The following is a 21,039-nucleotide window of genomic DNA, read 5'->3' as shown; positions in this document are numbered from 1 at the left end:
CTTTCTCAAAAATCAAAGTTGATTTTCAGACATTTCAAAGACAAGATTCTCAAGATTTCAATTTCCTAAGTTCTAAATTTCCTTCTCCAATGAATCTTTCCTATAAATTTCCTATCATTTTCTTAAGAAAATTCTCAAAGTCTGCATTTTCTCAACAAGTGTTTTCCTTTTCAAAAGTTCATATTTTCTCCAGAATTCTTAAAATTTTCCTGAGATTCTCATTTTTCCAAGTCTTTACAAATTTTCTTAAAATTTTCCTAAGATTCTCATTTTTCTAAGTCTTTATAAACTTTCTCAAGATTTTCCCGAGATTTTCATTTCTTCATGGTTTTCGAAGTCCCTTATAATCTTTCTCAAGATTTTCTCAAGATTCTCACTTCTTCAATATTTTCCAACTCTTTATAAACTTTCTCGAGATTTCAAACCTTCTTCATCTGAGTTTTCTTGAGAGATTGATTTCCATCTTTTCCTGAGAAATGCTTTTCAATTCCAAATGTTTCCTAAGCATACATCATATTTTCCAATTTACATTTTTACCAAATCTCATAACACATGCCTGAATTCTCTGTGCATTTAGGGTAGAACACGATTTCGATAATTTCAGTAAGTCAAGCACAATTTTGGTCCTTGGTTCGATTACCCCTGTTAAAGGCGGCAGGAACGGTCGAACCTCGTACCGACAGGTCGAGCCCCATCCCATGGATTTTCCCACAATTTTCAAAAAACGGAGGTGAGTATTTCAAAACAATTTCCAAAATCCGGTCAAGTTTGAATCACGAAAGCATTTCCCTCTCTCTTCCACAAGGAAGGGAAGACGGGAAAAATTTTGCGACGATAACAGGTTTGGCGACCGTGATGGGACCTGTCCTTGTCTGACCTAAATTATGCTTGACTTAGTTTAATCATCAAAATTATGTTCACAAAATGTCAGCTCTTTTGCTTTCAATATCATGTGAGCCTAGGAGCCTAGATTCTGACCTAGCATATAGACTAGGCATGGTTTGGTAGGACCAGATTGAGGAGATATTTTCATGCTCACATAGACTTAGGTCTAAACACAGCTCTCCTCAATTTAGGATCTGAATGCAAACAATGTATGCTTCTTCAAAGTTTTCAAAAGCTATCTCTCTACGATTTAGAGCCCTCTATTTCTTGCATGTGATCATTTTTTTTTAAAATCTCCATTACCTATCATTACCCGATCTTCACGTTGCTGGGCTCTATTCCAGAACCCTAGTTCGGGACAAAGCCTCACAACTGGGCCAATTATTTGGGTTAACACCCCCCTACCACGTACCGCAGGTCACAGTCCGAAGTATATCGGTAGGCGCTCAAGGATGTTGGAAAACCTTACCTTAGAACCAGAGTTTAAATTATATGCCACGTACCTCAGATTTCGGTTCGGGTATATCGGCATAACTGGATTGACAAAGATGATCTGAACCTAGAGTTAGGATTAGGGTCCTACAACTGTTTTCAAAATAATGCATCTAGAGTCAACCTTATAGGGAGTGCTGTATGTGCATAAATGTTTGTGCAGGATGTGATTGTTCGTATATTACCTCTATTTTCTTACATTTTTCCAAAATATTTTCAAATATCCATAATCTCATCTTTTCCTTTTATTTTTTCAAACCCTGGATGATTTTCCCAAATATCCAATTTCCTTCAAAACTCCAGGTGATTTTTCATTCTTCCTTTCTACTGGATCTCGAATTTCCAGCCTTATTCCAATCCTGCCTGCAAATTTTTGAAATTTCAAATTTTGCTTATATCTTCAAAAACTTTTCCCTATCTTCCAGTATATCTTCCAAATTTTATCCAAAATTTTTGACATGTCCTTCCAACCCCATCATTTGTTTTCCCTCAAGAGTGTTGGTTTCAAAATTCTTTTTCCCATCATGCTAAACATCTCATGTGGTTCTGCAGAGGGCATTGGCATAATTGTGTGATCCTGACAAGATCAAAGACCGCGCTACTTCAGCACATTAGTTACAGACAGTGAGTGAGAAATGGATTCCATAAAGTCTGTCAAAGAGGGAGCTCAGGCCATCAAGGAGGAGATTGATCCCGCCATATATCGGTTGTTCAAAAGAATGATGATTGAGATATTATCCGAGCAAGCTGAAGCCAATTTCGGAAAAGTTCCTGTTAAAGAAGAGGCGTCCATCACCATCCTTATGAGCATCATGGGAAACCACAACAGGGCAACCAGTTCTAAACCCAACAACAACAAAAACAGAGGTAGTCAGAGCAGCAAGTTAGAGGAGTCTACAGATCTGAAAGGAAAGTATTCTAGAATCCAGAATAGACCTTTTCAATCCAGCCCTCAACAAAAGGAAAAAAATAAAGAAAAACCAAAGCGCGGAAACTGAAGCGGCGATCGAGATTTCACTCCTATAGACGAGCCACTCGACGAAGTCCTTGAATACATGTTGATCAAGGGATTAGTCCGGCTCCCAAAAGCCACAGACCCTCCCACCATCATGGGAAGATTCTTGAACCAGTTTTGCAAATTCCATCGGGCAGTAGGGCATGACACTGATCATTGTTTTGTCCTCAAAAACATTGTGCAAGACTGTATTGATAAGAACCTCTTTGTTAGAGGCAGAGAAGAAGAACATCCAGTAGTCGTAACCAAGCAAGTTCAGTCCAATTCCCAGAAAGAAGTCAAAGGAGTCAGCATTCAACAGAAATCCAACTATCCGAAGAAGATAAAGCGTGATGGTTGGAGTTATGATCGCGAGTTTACTCCTTTAGGTCAGCCAATCAAAGAAATTCTTGGATATCTGCTCGCGAAGGATATGATCAAACTTTCAAGGATTGTGGATCCTCCCGTCACCATGGGGAAATGGAAAGATTGTTTCTGCAAGTTCCATCGAGCAATGGGGCACGATACTGAATGTTGCTTCGTTCTCAAAAATATTATACAGGACTACATCGATAAAGGGCTTTTGGTGCCGGAAGAAAGAGAGGGACGAATTGCAGTCCTAACCAAGCCTTTTCCAAATCACTCGGAAGAATGACAATACCAATGCCAATGCCTTCTCATTTTATCATATTTATTTTTGTCAGGATGATATAGTCCTAGTTGTTTTCCTGTTGTCATCCCTTTTAAGGCATCAATAAAATCATCAACTTTTCTCGTTTACTTGTGACATTCTTCTTTTGGTTGTTCTGTTTTGTTATTATCTCTCTCCCATTACACTGGGGCATCTTTTTGAAAATTTGTTTTCAAACATTCTATATGCAGGCAGGATAAACAAATTCCTCATTTCATGCACTTGTGCATTCATATGCATCAATTCATATTTATTTGCATTCAACTGCATGAACAACAATCCGGTCAGTATTGGGATTTCAACAAACAGTTCCATCACAATTCCTAATGATTCAAAATTGAAAGGTCATCACAAATACTGAACCAAAACCCAGTGCTCGAACTGATATTATTTCAAAATCCAGTATTCAAACTGGCACATTTTCAAAATCCCAACTTTTCAGAAAACCGAGTTTCGACTCGGGTTTTTTATTCAAATCATTTTCTTTTGTTGATCCGAGTTCTGACTCGTGATCTCATTACCTTGTTCGAGCCCTGACTCAAGCTCTTTATTTTCTTTTGTTGATCCGGGTTCCGACTCGTGATCTCATTACCTTACTCGAACCCTGAATCGAGTTCATCATTTTCTTTTGTTGATCCGGGTTCCGACTCAAGATCTCCTTATCTTATCCAAGCTCTAATTCAAGCACTTCATTTTCCTTTGTTGATCCGGGTTCCGACTCGTGATCTCATTATCTTGTTTGAGCTCTGATTCGAGCTCTTTATTTTCCTTTGTTGATCCGGGTTCCGACTCGAGATCTCTTTGAGCTTGTCATTCTCTTCTGTTAGTCCGGGTTCCGAATCGAGATCTCTTTATTTATTCAAGCTCTTCATTTTCCTTTGTTGATCCGAGTTCCGACTCGAGATCTCTTTATTCACTCGAGCTCTGATTCGAGCTCTTTATTGTCATTTGTTGATCCGGGTTCCGACTCGAGATCTCTCTAATCATTTTGAGCTCTAACTTGAGCTCTTCATCTTCATTTGTTGGTCCGGGTTTCAACTCGAGATCTCTTTATTCACTTGAGCTCTGATTCGAGCTCTTTATTGTCATTTGTTGATCCGGGTTTCGACTCGAGATCTCTCTATTCATTTTGAGCTCTAACTTGAGCTCTTCATCTTCATTTATTGGTCCGGGTTCCGACTCGAGATCTCTTTATTCACTCGAGCTCTGATTCGAGCTCTTTATTGTCATTTGTTGATCCGGGTTCCGACTCGAGATCTCTCTATTCATTTTGAGCTCTAACTTGAGCTCTTCATCTTCATTTGTTGGTCCGGGTTCTGACTCGAGATCTCTTTATTCACTCGAGCTCTGATTTGAGCTCTTTATTGTCATTTGTTGATCCGGGTTCTGACTCGAGATCTCTCTATTCATTTTGAGCTCTAACTTGAGCTGTTCATCTTCATTTGTTGGTCCGGGTTCCGACTCGAGATCTCTTTATTCACTCGAGCTCTGATTCGAGCTCTTTATTTTCATTTGTTGATCCAGGTTCCGACTCGAGATCTCTCTATTCATTTTGAGCTCTAACTTGAGCTCTTCATCTTCATTTGTTGGTCCGGGTTCCGACTCGAGATCTCTTTATTCACTCGAGCCTTGACACAAACTCTTCCTTTTTCTTTTGTTGATCCGGGTTCCGACTCGTGATCTCTTTACATCAGTCGAGCTCTGATTCAAGCTCTTCATTTTCTTTTGTTGATCCGGGTTCTGACTCGTGATCTCTGTATTTTATTCGAACTTTGACTCGAATTCATTATTCTCCTTTGTTTATCCCAGTCATTTCAATCATCAGAGTCTGTCAATTGCTCAAAATTTGATATTTTGCCCTCCAAATTCCAATTTAAATCTTCAAATCAGGCGATTCTCCAATTTTGACCTCTGGGTCACCCAATTTTCAATTCTCAATTTCAAATACCAATTTCCAATTTTTGACCTTCGGGTCAATCAATTTCCTACCTTCAACCTTCGGGTCAATCAATTCTCAATTTCGACCGTTAGGTCATTCAATTATTCAATTTTGACCCCTGGGGTCACCCAATTTCCAATTTCCAATTTCAATTCTCAATTCTCAATTTTGACCTCCAGGTCATTTATTTTTCGACCTTCGGGTCACTCAATTCTCAATTCCGACCTTCGGGTCACACAATTTTGACCTTTTGATCTATCAATTCCCAATTTTGACCGTTAGGTCATTCAATTATCCAATTTCGACCTCCGGGTCATCCAATTTCCAAACAAGCAATTTTCCAATGTCCAATTTCGACCTTTGCGTCAATCAATCTCAATATCCAATTTCAATCATTTTCTCTTGCGAGAGACCCTTTTTTAGGGAGAGTTCGAGGGAGATCATTCTTTTCGCATGCTATCCAATTCGTTCACTTAGCCCCTTTTCAGAGAGAGTTTGAAGGGACTCGCGTCTTTGTGAACCGTTTGCAAAACAATTTCCAATTTCACACAAGGAACCCTTTCATAGGGAGAGGCTCGACGAAGACTCGCTTTTCTTGTAACCCCCCAATTTCATACTAAGCCATTTCCGTCATGAAGGACCCTTTTGTCAGGGAGAGTGTGATGGACTTGTTCCTCCATGACTTAAATTTTCAGACCTCACCATTATCGGCCCCCTTTCCATAAGAGAAGCCTAATATTAGGGAGCTTTGACGGAAGCTTAATTTCTCTTCGAAAGTTCGTTTTGCAAACACCTCCTCTTCAGGGAAGAGAGGAGTATTTCCCATTTCCCATTTCCCATTTCCCATTTCCCATTCAGGTAAGGGCTAAGCCTGAGTCTCTTTTTTTGGGGAAAAAGAGAGGAGAATTTTTGTCACGGATGTGTTGAGCCAGATTGCAAATACTCACTTTCACTAGGGATTTCAAGAAAATTTTGTCAATTTGACAATCAATTAATTGTTGATTTCAGAATCTTTATTTCAGTTTACCTTCAGCATTACTTCCAAAAGAGTGAAGCTTTTGCGAAAAGAGATTCAAACTTCAAATTCTTTCTATTGGCCAACCAAAAGGATGAAGGATAAGTCTTCAATATGGCCAGCGAAGAAGATTCAGTGTTATTGCAAAGCCATAAATGATTGATATTGATCGCAGTCAATGGCACATCTTTAAAGACTATTCTTGAAAAGATGAGGCAGTGAAAATATCTTGAGCGCTAGAAAAAGAGAGTATTCATCAAAACCCTGTCTCCTCAGAATCACCTAAGCTGCAATTAAGTATCCGTAAAAGGGGATCTCTCAATTGTCGTCAAGATGAAGGCGAATTAAGCGAGTAGACCCCTGGGGCCAAAGAAGATTCGAAACATCTCCAAGATGACAGAGTTTGTGACGGGTCCTTCCAGGGAAAGTCCAAAGCACTGTCGAGATGAAGGCAGATGTGATGAACCTCTCGACAATCCCTAAAAGATATTTAATTTTAGCTATCATCAAAAAAAAATCTCTGACCCATGAGCCAATATCGTCAAAGAAGGATCGAAACATCTCCAAGATGAAGGAGTTTGTGACGTACCCTTCCCAAAAGAGAGCAAGAGAGGAAAAAGAAAGAGAGAAAAAGCCAGAACATCTCCAAAATGAAGGAGAATGCAACCAAAACACAAGAGAGCCAAAAGAGTGCAGAAAGATTATCATGAGAGAAGCCCTCAGGGTATCAAACTGCCAGATCTATCAAGAATCTTCTTTAAACTTGTGAAATTCTATTATCAATACTCTTTCATCAATTGCTTTCATAATATTGAATTCTCACTTTCCTGTTCATATCAAGGAAATTCATAGCTTCCTTGAAGAAGGTCAATTGCAAGCAATTTGGATTTCAAGACTCGATTCTACGAAGTGAACCTTGTTTGGAGGTAATGCTTTGGGTAGAAAATAAGGAATATCTTTGCAACAATGTGGAACATTTTCAAAAACTTTGAATCAACAACAGAATTCTCAATATTTTGACAACATTTTCTAGCTATCCTGACGTGAAGTGAGAGCTTGATATCCGTCTTTGATACATCCTGACACCAATTTTAAATCCCTCGTAAGGATTTGATTCATTCCCTTCTTTGAGAGCATGAACTCTCAGATTTGCACACTTCCCTGTGTCCCCACTGTCCCACCATAGACAGTCCCATTTCGGTTAGAGGTCGAACCAACAATCATTTCCCGCAAGAGGCAATTTCAAAAGCTGAATTTAGTCTTAGCAATGAGACGTCCAAGATCAACCCCTTTTCAAGCTTTAGGGACCCCATTTTCCTTCCTTTTGCAAACCCTGTAGGATTTATTGTGCAAAATCCGAAGGTCCCATCATACCAATTCATTTTCCGCCCGATCAGGATAAGGGTATAAACCTGAGCCTCCTTCAAAGAGGTATTCTATTTTCCACCCGATCAGGATAAGGGTATAAACCTGAGCCTCATTCACGGAGGTATTCCATTTTCTGCCCGATCAGAATAAGGGTATAAACCTGAGCCTCCTTCAAAGAGGTATTCTATTTTCCACCCGATCAGGATAAGTGTATAAACCTGAGCCTCATTCAAGGAGGTATTCCATTTTCTGCCCGATCAGGTTAAGGGTACAAACCTGAATCTCATTTTAATGAGATAATTTCATTCCCCCAATCAGGTCAAGGGTTAAAACCTGAGCTTCATTCCATGCGAGGTATTTCTGTCCCATCCAGGTTAAGGGCAAAAACCTGAACTTCGCTCTCACTGAGCGAATTTATTTTCTATTTATTCTCCATTTCATATCTACCATCTTCTTCGGGCTAACTTCTTCATACCCAGTCAGATCCTTCTAACTGGGGCATTTTTTTATATATAGCCCAAATTTGGTGTGTTTTCTTTGCCACTAAGCTCGACCATAAGCCGGCTTAGTAGCAAAGAGGGGCATCTGTAAACACCCCAAATTTTCACTCACTTCTTGACATTGCCCTCAATCGGCACATTTCAGTTCTCTGGAAGCAATAAAGGGCAAAATGGTCATTTTCCAAGATTGAACCTTGCAGAAAGTCCTAAATTTCACTCTTGAGCATCAAAATTTCTATATTTAGGTTCAAAGACATCTTCAAATTGCAAAATTTCAAAATCCTCTTTCTGGACAAAAAGCTAGAATTTCCAAGTCCGAGTTCAGAGTGATATTTCATAGAACATGTCTTTGCATAGCATTGCATCATTTCACTGCACAGCATGTCATTTTGAGATTCAGAACTCATGATTTTCAAAATTGTCCATCCAGATTTGATTTTTAAACTTTTCAAAATTGATTTTTAAAACCCTGGGTTTTCAAAACTGCCAATCTTTCCCATTTTACCCCCAAGACTTTGAATTACAAAATTTTTTCTCAAGAAAAACAATCTGGATATTTGGATATTGATTTTAAAGATTTTATCTCAAAGCTTTTTGCAAAAGATTTTAAATTTCTTTACAAATTTTGTTTTTACATTTATCCATATTTTTGCCCTGAAAACCAAATTTTTCCAAATTCTTGAAAAACAAATAATGTTTTATCTCGTATTTTCAAATAAATGGAGTGAGACCCGCCTTTGAACTAGCATCATACTCAGACTCTCAGGTAAGTATCTTATTCTCAAGTGGGACCCACCCGGAGTTCGTACCAATTTGCAAAATTGTCTTTTTCATTTCTTATTTATTTATTATTATTTTTTTTTAGTTAGTGGGCCCACACACATGTGGCACCCCAATTGAAAATAAAAGACTTTCAAAAACAAAACAAAACTTTATTTTCAAAAGGATTTTAAAAGTGGGTTGAGGTGGCATTTCCATAAAAGCCTCTCATTTTTTTTTTTTTTTAAATTTCTTTTTTAGAAGGAGGCAGCCTTAAATGGCACAGCCGAACTTCCAAAAAAAAAAATAAATAAAAAAAAAGTAATAAATTTGATTTCTATCTAAACTTAGGAAATAAAACAAGGTTTTGGAAAAACCAAAGAGGCGCCTCTTTTAAAAATAGCAAGCTTTCAAAGCAATGAGGCATCGGTTTCACGCCTTTGCAAAATTGTCAACAAAATTTTCAAAAAAAATTTAACGGAACCTGATTAAGGGGGAAGGGGATGCGTTTTTTTTTGGGGGGAGGAAGGAAAGTTTTAAAAAGAGGGGGACAGGGCATTCACGAGGGAGGAGGATCTTTTGATTTGGATTTTCGGTTTTTGGTAGGGGGCTCAAAGGGGAAAGGGAATAGGCGTTTTCAGAGCTTCTTCAGCCCATCTTCAGCACAGGTCGTCCACCACCCAATCTTCATCTTCTTCAGCCAACTTCTGCATCTCTTTCAGCCACAACAGGAGGTCTAACGGCTGCTGCCCAGCCCTCTTTCAGCCCAACCGCAAGGGATATACCAGATCCAGCAGAAGAACCAGCCATCTCCAACCTACCAACAAGAGCCCATCCTTCTTCAGCCAACGTGTTCTGCCTCCTCTTCAGCCCAGCCATCTCGGTCTTCCACCTCCAGCTTATTTCAGCCCTACCAACAGAAGCCCCAGCCGCAGGAGCTCCTTTGCCGTGGTCTTCCATCACCAGGAGCACCATCCTCTATCCAACGTGAAGGAGCTCTTCTTCATTCCAGCCACAGCAGAGAACGCCCCTTTTCTGTTGTCTATAGCGTCCATTGGTGCAAGAGATCCAGCAACCTTTAGGTCTTATCGCAGGAAGCACTGGCCAAAAATCTTTTTATGATTTGTTTCATTCTTTATATCGCCCCTTTCCTCCATCCAGCGTAAAAAAAAAATATTTTATAGAAAATAAAAACAGTATATCGCATGTTTTTCCTTCCTCTTTCCAATTTTGAGATTTGATTCTCATTGTTTTTCTGTTTTTGCTATTTTGATTTTTCTTTTCCTCGTTCTTTTGATTATTCAAGTGTTGATTTGATCTTTTATTCTAATTCATAGTAATTTTGCTTTGCTTTCCATTCACTATAGGATGTCCTGTTCTGCAAAAATTTTATTTCCTATGTTATCATATTATATACAGTTTTTCAAGTTTTAGTTGTTACACGATTTCCTGTCATTTAATCACTTCTTGTTTTCTTACAAAATAATTTTCTGTCTTTAGTTATTTCACGTTCCAGTTTTGAAATTAATTTCCTGTTTTCCAATTGTTTTTTTTCATTTCCAGTTGTGTATTGCCTGATTGCTTCAAGTCATTTCCTATTGTTGTAATACTAAGTTCCCTAGTTGTTTTCAATCTGAATTTCCTGTTTTTATTTTTGAATGCCTTGTCTGTTTCTATTCTGATTTGCTGTTTGTTTCATTCTTTAAATTTCTGTTTTACAATGCAGTTTTTTTCCTATTTGACATTGATCTTCCTGTAATTCTGATTTTGTTAATTCTTTGCTTTTAATTTTCTGTGTTCATTTACTTTCGCAGTGTCATGTCTTTGATTTCCTCAGTTTTTGAAATGTTTGATTTCCTGCTGATCGTCATTTTCTAATTACATGTTTACTTTCTGTCTTTGTGAGGTTTTCGTAGATTTTAATCTTATCCCTTAATGTTTGATATCATTCAAACATAGAGATCTCAACCCTTAACTGGAAGTGGCTGCACCTGGGAGCTGATTAAGTTGCTGCCAAAAACCTGTTTCAAGAAGCTATGAAAAAAAATGTTTTTTTTTTAATGAAGCATTTCTTTTGAAGGCCAAGTCTGGCCAATATACGTGTGCTCAAGAAGATATACCTCGGATCTATGCATAGATTGATTGGTAGATAGAACTATTCATTGATATCTACAAAAAGGGAAATCCATCAACCCCTTGTAAACAATTTGTTAAGCTGTCCATTTTCTGCTGCAAGTGTGCAGTCTTGATATTCGGCCACTTTCATGGATGGATATTTTAATATCCGTTCATGATTTCCTGGCCATCTTTTGCACGCGTCATTATTGATATATAGGGAAGCTCCATACCCATTTTTATTGGAAATGGTCATGTAATTTGGGAATTACAGCCTTGTGAAATCCCCTACAGAAACTATATATACCTGTAATTTCTGGTTTTACCCATTATATGGAATTTCCATTAAACCTATATATTTTCTCATTATATGTATATATATATGTATACCTATCGTATATCTACCTATATGTATACGTATATATGTATATATGTATATATATGTATATATATATGTATATATATACTTATATATATATATATGTATATATCCCTTCATGTGCACTTGTCATCACATATATTTTCTTTTCTCTTACTTTTTGTAAATATATCTTCATTATCATATATCATTCATCATAAACTCAGGAATTTCTACATTTGCTTGTATATCTTTGTTATATATAGTATATATGTTCATTTCCTTGGTTATTTTGTATTAACTCTCATTTTGCAGGAAAATCTAGAAGATGCAGATTCTTTGGCTCCATTTCAATTTTTTTTTTTTTTATGTTATGAAATATAATAATCCAATGTAAACCTTGGAATAAGATTTACTTTTACTGCTTAGATTAGGCCGCATCTCATATAGTTTGATTTCAGTAATATCCTGATTCTATGATGCATATATCTCAATTTTCCAAATTCACCGTAGATGAACACGAATTGCACGTGCACCAACTCTTAGAGAGTTGATGAACTCGGTGGAGTCCATATTTACGGCCCTAGTCGGAATATGGACGAGACCCAGATCCATCATCTTTCTACCAGTCACACTGAGCCTACACTCTTAGGCTATCTTGAAAATGCTCCTCATATTTCCAATGTTTTCCAAATATTGTGAATTAACTCAAATAAACCCTGAATATATTCATGGCCACAGTCAGAATATATGAAGGATTTACTTTGGCTTAATCCACATTTTTCCAATAAAATTTTCAGAAGTCTTTTCAAAAGTGCATTCATTCATTCACATCATCTGCATCATTTGTTTTTCTCATGATTTTCACTTCATGGAATCGATTTTTCTCAAGAAACTATGATGCTATTCGAAGTTGGATTTTCCAAATCAAAGTTTTTCCTATGATTTTCCTTGGAATGTTATTTTCTTAAGATTCTTTTCAAAAGGAATTTCTCATCTTTCTCAAAAATCAAAGTTGATTTTCAGACATTTCAAAGACAAGATTCTCAAGATTTCAATTTCCTAAGTTCTAAATTTCCTTCTCCAATGAATCTTTCCTATAAATTTCCTATCATTTTCTTAAGAAAATTCTCAAAGTCTGCATTTTCTCAACAAGTGTTTTCCTTTTCAAAAGTTCAGATTTTCTCCAGAATTCTTAAAATTTTCCTGAGATTCTCATTTTTCCAAGTCTTTACAAATTTTCTTAAAATTTTCCTAAGATTCTCATTTTTCTAAGTCTTTATAAACTTTCTCAAGATTTTCCCGAGATTTTCATTTCTTCATGGTTTTCCAAGTCCCTTATAATCTTTCTCAAGATTTTCTCGAGATTCTCACTTCTTCAATATTTTCCAACTCTTTATAAACTTTCTCGAGATTTCAAACCTTCTTCGTCTGAGTTTTCCTGAGAGATTGATTTCCATCTTTTCCTGAGAAATGCTTTTCAATTCCAAATGTTTCCTAAGCATACATCATATTTTCCAATTTACATTTTTACCAAATCTCATAACACATGCCTGAATTCTCTGTGCATTTAGGGTAGAACACGATTTCGATAATTTCACTAAGTCAAGCACAATTTTGGTCCTTGGTTCGATTACCCCTGTTAAAGGCGGCAAGAACGGTCGAACCTCGTACCGACAGGTCGAGCCCCATCCCATGGATTTTCCCGCAATTTTCAAAAAACGGAGGCGAGTATTTCAAAACAATTTCCAAAATCTGGTCAAGTTTGAATCACGAAAGCATTTCCCTATCTCTTCCGCAAGGAAGGGAAGATGGAAAAAATTTTGCGACGATAACAGGTTCCATCCCTTATTTGATAAAAGACATGATCCCAGGGAAAGATAGCATTGGGAGACTCAGATGCCATTGGAATGATACTGAGGCAAGAAGGGGAAAAGAGTCAGATAGAATGCAGGACTTACGGATAGACCTTTTGATGAAAGAAGAGGACAGACACCAATCCTGGTAATTTTGGAAAGAACAGGGGATTTGGAAAAAGTTTTGACATACAAAAGAGAAAAGAATATAGGTAAAGGGAAAAATATGCACCTGGGGTTTTTGAAAATAGAGGAAATTTTGAATAGTGTACCCAGGGTTTTAAAGAAGTTCTTGATATACACAGAAGAATATAAGAAAAAACATCGTACAATCAGAGCTACACAAACAAGGATGCGCACACAGCACTCCCTAAAGGCTGACTCTAAATGCAACATTTGAAATAGCTTGTAAGACCTTAATCCTAACTCTATGGTTTAGATCATCTGATTCCAATCAAGGTATGCCGATATACTCAAACCGAAGCTCGAAGTACGTGGCATATAAGATATTTCTCCGGTTCTAAGGTAAGGGTTTCCCAACATCCTTGAGCACCTACTGATATACCTCGGACTATGGCCCTTAGGTACGTGGTAGGGGGGCGCGAACCCAAATAAGTGGTCCAGTTGTGAGGCTCTCTCCCGAACTATGGTTCAGTGAGACAGCCCAGCAACGTGAAGACCGGGACAATATAGGTAGGGATGTTTTCAAAAAACATGATCAACATGCAAATAAAACCAGAAGGCTCTAATGCAAGTCCTAAAAAGATAGATTTAAATGAAAAAGAAGCATATATTTGCATACATTGTTTTGCATTCAATCCCTAGAATTGAGGAGAATTGTATTTAAGACCTAAGTCTAATGTGAACATGGATATAATCTCCTCAATATGGTCCTACCAAACCATACTTAGATCCTATATGTGATGATGTCAGCTTAGGACAGAGTTTAGGCTCCTAAGGTTTGCATGGAAAATGAAGTTGACATATGTTAGAATAAAGACTTAGATTATATAAAAGCAAAGCAAAGGCATAGATTCAACCGGACGAAGACGAGTCCCATCACGGTCGCCAAACCTGTGATCATCGCAAAATTTTTCCTCTTTCGTTGTTTCTCTCTCTTCCTTCTCTTTCCCTTTTCCAACTTCTATTTTCCTCCTTTTTTGAATGGGAGAAGAGAAAAAGACAGAGAAAAAAGAGGGAAGAGAAAAGAAAGAAAGAAAGAGAGAAAGAGGAACTATTTTGCGCGGTCTCACTTAACCTTAATTTGAAAATATTTAGAAATTTAACTCGCCTCCGTTTTGAAAATTTACGGGAAAAAAATGGAGAGACGGGATTCGCTCGTCGATACGAGTTTCAACCGTTCCTGGCGCCTTTACCAGGGGTAATCGAACCAAGGATCGAATTTATGCCTTTTGCTTTGCCTAAATATCTTCTAAGAATTTATCCTAAAGATCTAAATGCACAAAGAATCATGCTTGTGCAATGCAAGGATGTATGCTCTTTTGAAAGATGTTTTTTTGAAAATTTCCAAGTTTTCTGAGATGAATTTGATAAGGGAGTGAAGAAATGATTGAATCTAACTTAGAACTTGAGGTAGATCAGAGAAATTCTAAGTCTTTGTAGTAAATCAGAGTTTGAAGAATAAATCTAGATTTCGAGAAAGAATGATTTGAAGCTTTAAAATGAAAGAAAATGAAATTCCAAAGTCAGAAATGGACTTCGAATTTAATCATGGATTTAGGAGAAGAAGATGAAATTTTTGAAGTGATATTGAATTCGAAATTTAGAATTTGAAGTCAAGATGGATATGAGGAAATCAAATGATATTTAAGGATAGAAATGGATTAAGGAGATTTCAGATTAGATCCGAGAATGGAATTGGATTCGAAATCTAGACTGGGGAACGTAATTGGATCTTGGATCCTAAAATGGAATTGGATCTGAGGCCTGAGATCCAATGTGGAATTGAGTTCTGGATCCTAAATGGATTATGGATCTGAAGCCTGAGATCCAAAAAGGTGGAATTGGGTTCTGGACCTTAAGATGGATTTTGGATCTGAAATCTGAGATCCAAAGTAGACTTGGGTTCTGGATCCTAAGATGGAGTTTGGATCTGAAGTCTGAGATCCAATATGGAAGTGGAGTTCTGGATCCTAAAATGGAATTTGGATCTGAAGTCTGAGATCCAAATGTGGAATTGGATCTGAAATCTGAGATCCAATGTAGAGTTGGACTCTGGATCCTAAAGCAGATTGTGGATCTTGAAAGCTGAGATCCAAAGTAGAATTTGAGTTCTGGATCCTAAGATGGAATTGGATCTGAAGTCTAAGATCCAAAGTAGAATTGTATTTAGAAAAACTGGATCCAAGTTGATCTAATTTTGGATTTGGAATTTCCAAAATTGATTTGAGAATTTGAATTTTGAATATGCTAACGAATTTCAAAGTCAAATTGGACTTTGAAGCATGAATCTGGAATTTAGAAGATGAATCCATATTTCTAATTTTGAATTGGATTTGAAAAATGAAATTTAGGAATTGAATCTTGAATATACAAATGAATTTCAAAGTTAAGTTAGACCTTGAATTTTTGAATTTGGAATTTAGAAGATGAATCAAGGGTTTCAAAGTTAGAATTGAACTTTGAGTTTGATTAGAGTTTTGAATATAAAATGAATTTGAAATTTCAAAGTCAAATTGAACTTTGAAATCTGTTTTGAATTTGAATAAAAATGACTTTGAAATCTCAAAATTAAATTGAATTTTGAGATTGAAATTGAATTTGAAAATGAAAGGATGAATTGGATTTCATAAGAATTGAAGATAGATTGAGGAAGATATTTACATCACTTGGAGTTTTTGAAAAAGGAGTTTTGAAAATATGATGCAGTTCTATCCTAAATGATGAATGAATTTGAATTTTTGAAATTTGGATTTTGAAAAGCTATTCCATTCTTTAAATGAATTAAAATAAGATTGAAGATATAATACATCCTTGACTATGGTCATTGAATGTATTATATAATAATCTATATTTAAATTCAGGTGAAGAATGAAACACATTTGGTGCTTTTATAGAATTTAAAATGAAATTAATTCTCAATATACCCTGACTATGGCCATTGGTATATATTTTGAATTAATTTTAAGTTAAATTCTGATAAAAGAAGAAAATATTTGAGGAAATATGATTTATGAAAACGGATCCAGTGTGAATCCAGTGTTATTTCATAAAAGATAAAAATCCTAAGTCTTGTTTACATCCTGACTATGGCCATTGATGTAAATCATCAACTTAGGATTAATTACTTACGAAGTGGTGCACGTGCCATTCGTGTTTCACCATTTGTGAGAATTTTGAAAAATAAAGGTAAAAAGAATGCATGAAAATGAGCAATTCATGATGTTTATAATGCTCATCCATTCTATCTAAAACAGGAAATGTAAATCCTCATTTATACCTAGCTATTACAATTTGAACTGAAATGAAAATAATAAATTTCTAATCTAAGAAGGAAACCAATATTTCTTACACATTCCCTGCAGAAATAGAATTAGCATAAGGCAAAGCATAAAATATGAAAAGGAAAGCTGAGGGTTTGTTTTGGAACTAGAATGTATGCTATATGTGCTCATGGAAATGCAAATATAATGATAATATATATGTAATATGCAAGGGATACAATGATATGAGATAAAATGTCGAATGAGATGCTATGCACATGCGAAAGTGGTATACTTAGGCTAACTAAAAAGGTGTGTTCACATAGCCTAAATGATATGCTTGGGTGGACTAAAAAAAATGTATGTGGAAAACCTAAGCTGTAATGAAGATATGATACCTAAGTTGGTGGATAGAGTGCATGTATATTAATCTAGGAATGCTTATGTTGAATGGGGAGTGTATGCTGGTTGTGAAAAAGATGAAATGATGTTTCAGCAGGGTGCTGCTATAACAGTGTAGTGGTTATGCAAGTGTGTGGGAGGTTTTGAATGTGTGTAGGTGGAGAAAATGAGGGAACAATTAGACTTAGTGGAAAGGAGCAAGTAGCTGAGTGAAAGTGCAGCAACATAGTTGGTTTGTGAAGACAGTGCAGGGGATGCAAGTATAAATTCTAACATACAAGTTGCAAGGCATGGCATAGACCCTTATGAACAGTTTGATTATCAAGCAAATGTAAAGTATGAAGTGATGCTTACAGAATTATAGAACACATATAAATCAGATTCAATGTACAAAATAAGAAATCAGAGTAAATCATGCGGAAATGGCATGAGTGATATGCTGGAATTGATGATTCTGTTAAAAAAAAAACTTCACCGAGCAGTCACCACAATTATGCCAGATAGTCTTCCCAAGAAGATTTTTTTTTATATATATATAACTGAAGCAACAGTAAGTAGAGAATTTAAGACATCATGAGTGCTACATGCATTGACTCCCCTTTACACCCTTTTGGTGCAGAAATGGCTCCTGGAATTCCTTCTACCATAACAGTTGCCACTCTCCTAATATCTCTTGTCAGGGTCATGGCTTTGGTAGCATGATGCTTAGTTACTTCTCATCAGCAATCACTAAAGATGAATCAGATAGTCCCTTTTATTGTTTTTTTTTTAGCAAAGGCACATGCCTAAGCAATGACTGGACCATTCAGAAGATTTGATCTTATTAGTCAAATGATCAGGAATCACAGGTTGTCCATATATGTGTGCCACTGGAATATCAAAATACACCGTTGATGGGTCAAAATGAATATCACAAGCAAAGGCACCTTCTGTACCACATCAAATTCCGCAACAAATTCTACAGTAATGTACTCATGTCCTCGAGTTTTCCTAACGGTTCTGGCACACCCAAAGATGTGGAACAACAGCAACATAGGTAACTGAATGTAAACTTCAGATGACATATTATGGTGCAGAGTGTCTGGTAAGTGAGCGTTGTGTAATAGCAGGTAAAGGAGATGGCAGAAAAAGAAAAATTGCGCATAGCATATGGTACTAATCCAGCATTTCCAGCAATTCCAGTAACATCCCAAGTTATTCAACAGACGAGAGTTATTTGCAGAAATGTCTAAAAAAAAAGAAAGATGTGCCAGAAAAGATACCGAATCTATCACAGCCAACAATGTTATGGATATAGGACCAATGAAAAATAGACCCTAAGACCACAAAAGGTAGACTATAACAACTTTCATTGAATGACATTTATGAGATAGCAAAATAAAAGTGAACTATTTATTGCTGGAGAAAAAGAAAAAGAAGAAAAAAAAAGAAATAAACTAAAAGGGAAAAACCATATTCATTGTGATCAAGAGGCACAACACCTAGAAACTTGAGGATCACCTTGCAGATACATGCAACAACTGCGTGTGAAAAATGATTTAATCATAAACCTACCATTAGCAGGTCACAGACTGCAACGAGCTGGCTAAGGTAACCACAATCATCTAGTGATACCTAGTTCAGACAATTTTACACATGTGCAAACTGAGTTTTCATGATCCAAACAGAGGATAGGAAATGATCTACCATTGAAGCAAGACTACTAATAGGTAAATAAGAGGGAAAGGAAAACAAAACTATTATCCAGTTTATCTTACAATTGGATGTGGAAAAGTTCTCCACAGTTATGGATGATATCGCTCAGCAATGCAGCGAAGGGGGAGATCAAAAGCCAAGTCTTATCAATGCTGCTTCTGCCTTTCTAAAAATAATGCACCATGAACTTCATCTGGTGATTGAGTTCTGATCTTTGCAGCGGCATTACACCCAGAGCCAAGGAACGCTTCAGAAGTCAAACAATCAGGCGCGTCACCAACTGAGCACCTCTGCCACCTACCCTTCCTTTACTGCTGCCTACACCAAAGGCTTTCTGTAGCCTATTCACGGAGTCACAAGCTGTAAAAAAATGAGATCACACAAAACCATCGAGAACCCACGAATCTAATTTCAAGTTTAGATGCTAAATGCTTTCATCTATGGGTTTTAAACCACATTGTGAGAGTAATGACATTGATCATTGAGAAGAAAAAAAATTTATTTCCAGTCCAGGATCAGGTTACCGTTTATACAGGTTAAGCATGGACCCATCACTGCAACATACTAGTTTCATCATTTGAGAACAGAATCAACATATCCCAGCAGTTCTGAACAGTCGAATTGCAGGTAGTAGTGCGTAGAGATGCTTGTTTTGCAGAAACCATTTTTTTCCTCTTATTCTCATTAGGCATTGGCGCTAACAGGCTCCAGAATCGACATCAAAAAGGGGTGGTGTGATTGCATCTTTACAAGAATGTACACATGGTAAAACACAAACAGATTCCAACCGATTTTGAATGTCTTTGTGACAAACAATCCGAGTGGATAACAGACAGAACAAAACGAAAAGGATCGTGCCCTAACAAGAAAACTATAATAAACAGAGTATATAAGCAAAATCTATTGATGAAACATATTGTAGCAATGGATCAAAAATGACTATAGGCAATGAAAAAGAACCTATGGTGGATGGTTCATTCACTTGTATGATTTTTTTTTTTGTAATTCCCGAGTTGCGTTAATCAAAACAGGAAGTTGATTGCTTACATGCTGTTGAGGATATGTTAATGATAAAACAAGACATAGAAACAATAAAATGCTATTAATAAGAGGCTGAAGGTAAAATAACCTAGAAGGTATGAGTGATAGTAATACTTAATCAAAATGCATAGTATATTATATTGAGACGATTCAAAACACAGAACACAAACCTGTCCAACAAGGGCAAGAAATCAAACGTTATGACAGAAACCTCATATCAAACCCAATCTTCAAAAAAAATGATGGCAAAGTTTGGCATGACAGTTGGACTGGGATTCGAACGAATCCTATTGGATTATTAAATCCGATATCCTGAGCCCAACAAGAACAAAAATGTGATATAAACAAAACTAAAGTGCGAAAAGAAAAGAAGAGGAAAGAGAAGAAAAAAGAAAATGAACTAAGATTGGAAGATTTTAATCTGAAACAACACAAATAGAAGTCCACTCTTGTGTAATATTAAGGAAAAACCTAATGAAATAAATTGTAAAAAAAAATGAAAACGATTGTCGGGTTTTAATGGATCCCGTTGTTGTGGCACGAGAGGAGTTGAGATTGTTTATGAACAATCCAACGCTACCCATAGTGCACAAATGGGGCCAAAACAGAAAATAATTGAAAGGAAATAAAAGGCCGCAAAGGGAAGCAGGGGTACCTACCGTGGATTGACCAAGATTTTGGAAGGGTGATAATCTGAATGGAATCTGATGAGAGCACCAACGATGGATGGTTGATTCCTTCGGCGACCCAAATGTTAGGAGAGGAATCCAGAGAGGGGGGGGGGGGGGTCGGATCGAGCTCGGTGATAAAAGAGAGATGAGAGGCGAGGTGGGAACGATCAATACCTTTACAACCCTTCTTTTTCAACCCCTGTTCACAACAACCTTTTCTATTGCTGCAAATCTTGATTTCCGAAACCGGCTGCTGAAGAGGAGCCGATCTTCAACCGCTTAAGGTGGATGTCTCAGGGAGCCTGGGGATGGAAAATGGGGCAAAGAGCCTTGTAGACGACGAAGAGGATGAAGGTAAAGGGGGGAAGAGATGGGTGATGATCGATGGTGGAGATGCGATTTGTGGCGAATGATGGATGTCGCTCCCAAAATCTCCTCCTGTGCGTGCTCTTATAGGAAAGCAAGCGAAGGCTCGAAAAGGGTGAGGCCGTTGAGGATGAGGCGTGCGAGTTCGTTGGAGATGGACGAAGGAGGAGGAAGTGAGGTGATCAGAGGGTTCATGGAGGGGAAACGCACATGAGGGGTGGTCGGCCATGGAGAGAGAGAGAGAGAGGCATAAGTGAGGGGGGGGGAAGGTGAAGCCTCTGGAGGGTTTGGCGGAGAGAGAAAACAAAAAGCGATGGAGAGGGCCTTCATAACCCTAATGCGATTTTTTTTTCCCGCAAAAATCCTCTCATTTTCCTAAAATTTCAAAAGGCCAGCTCTTTTTCAAGATCCGATTTTGTTTCTTTTTCTATTTTCATGATTTTTTTTGT

Source organism: Nuphar pumila, chromosome 15 (assembly GCF_984573655.1).
Source record: "Nuphar pumila chromosome 15, dmNupPumi1.hap1.1, whole genome shotgun sequence".
NCBI classification, from domain to species: Eukaryota; Viridiplantae; Streptophyta; class Magnoliopsida; order Nymphaeales; family Nymphaeaceae; genus Nuphar; species Nuphar pumila.
The sequence above is the reverse complement of the archived record's forward strand: the minus strand, read 5'-3'. Positions refer to the sequence as shown.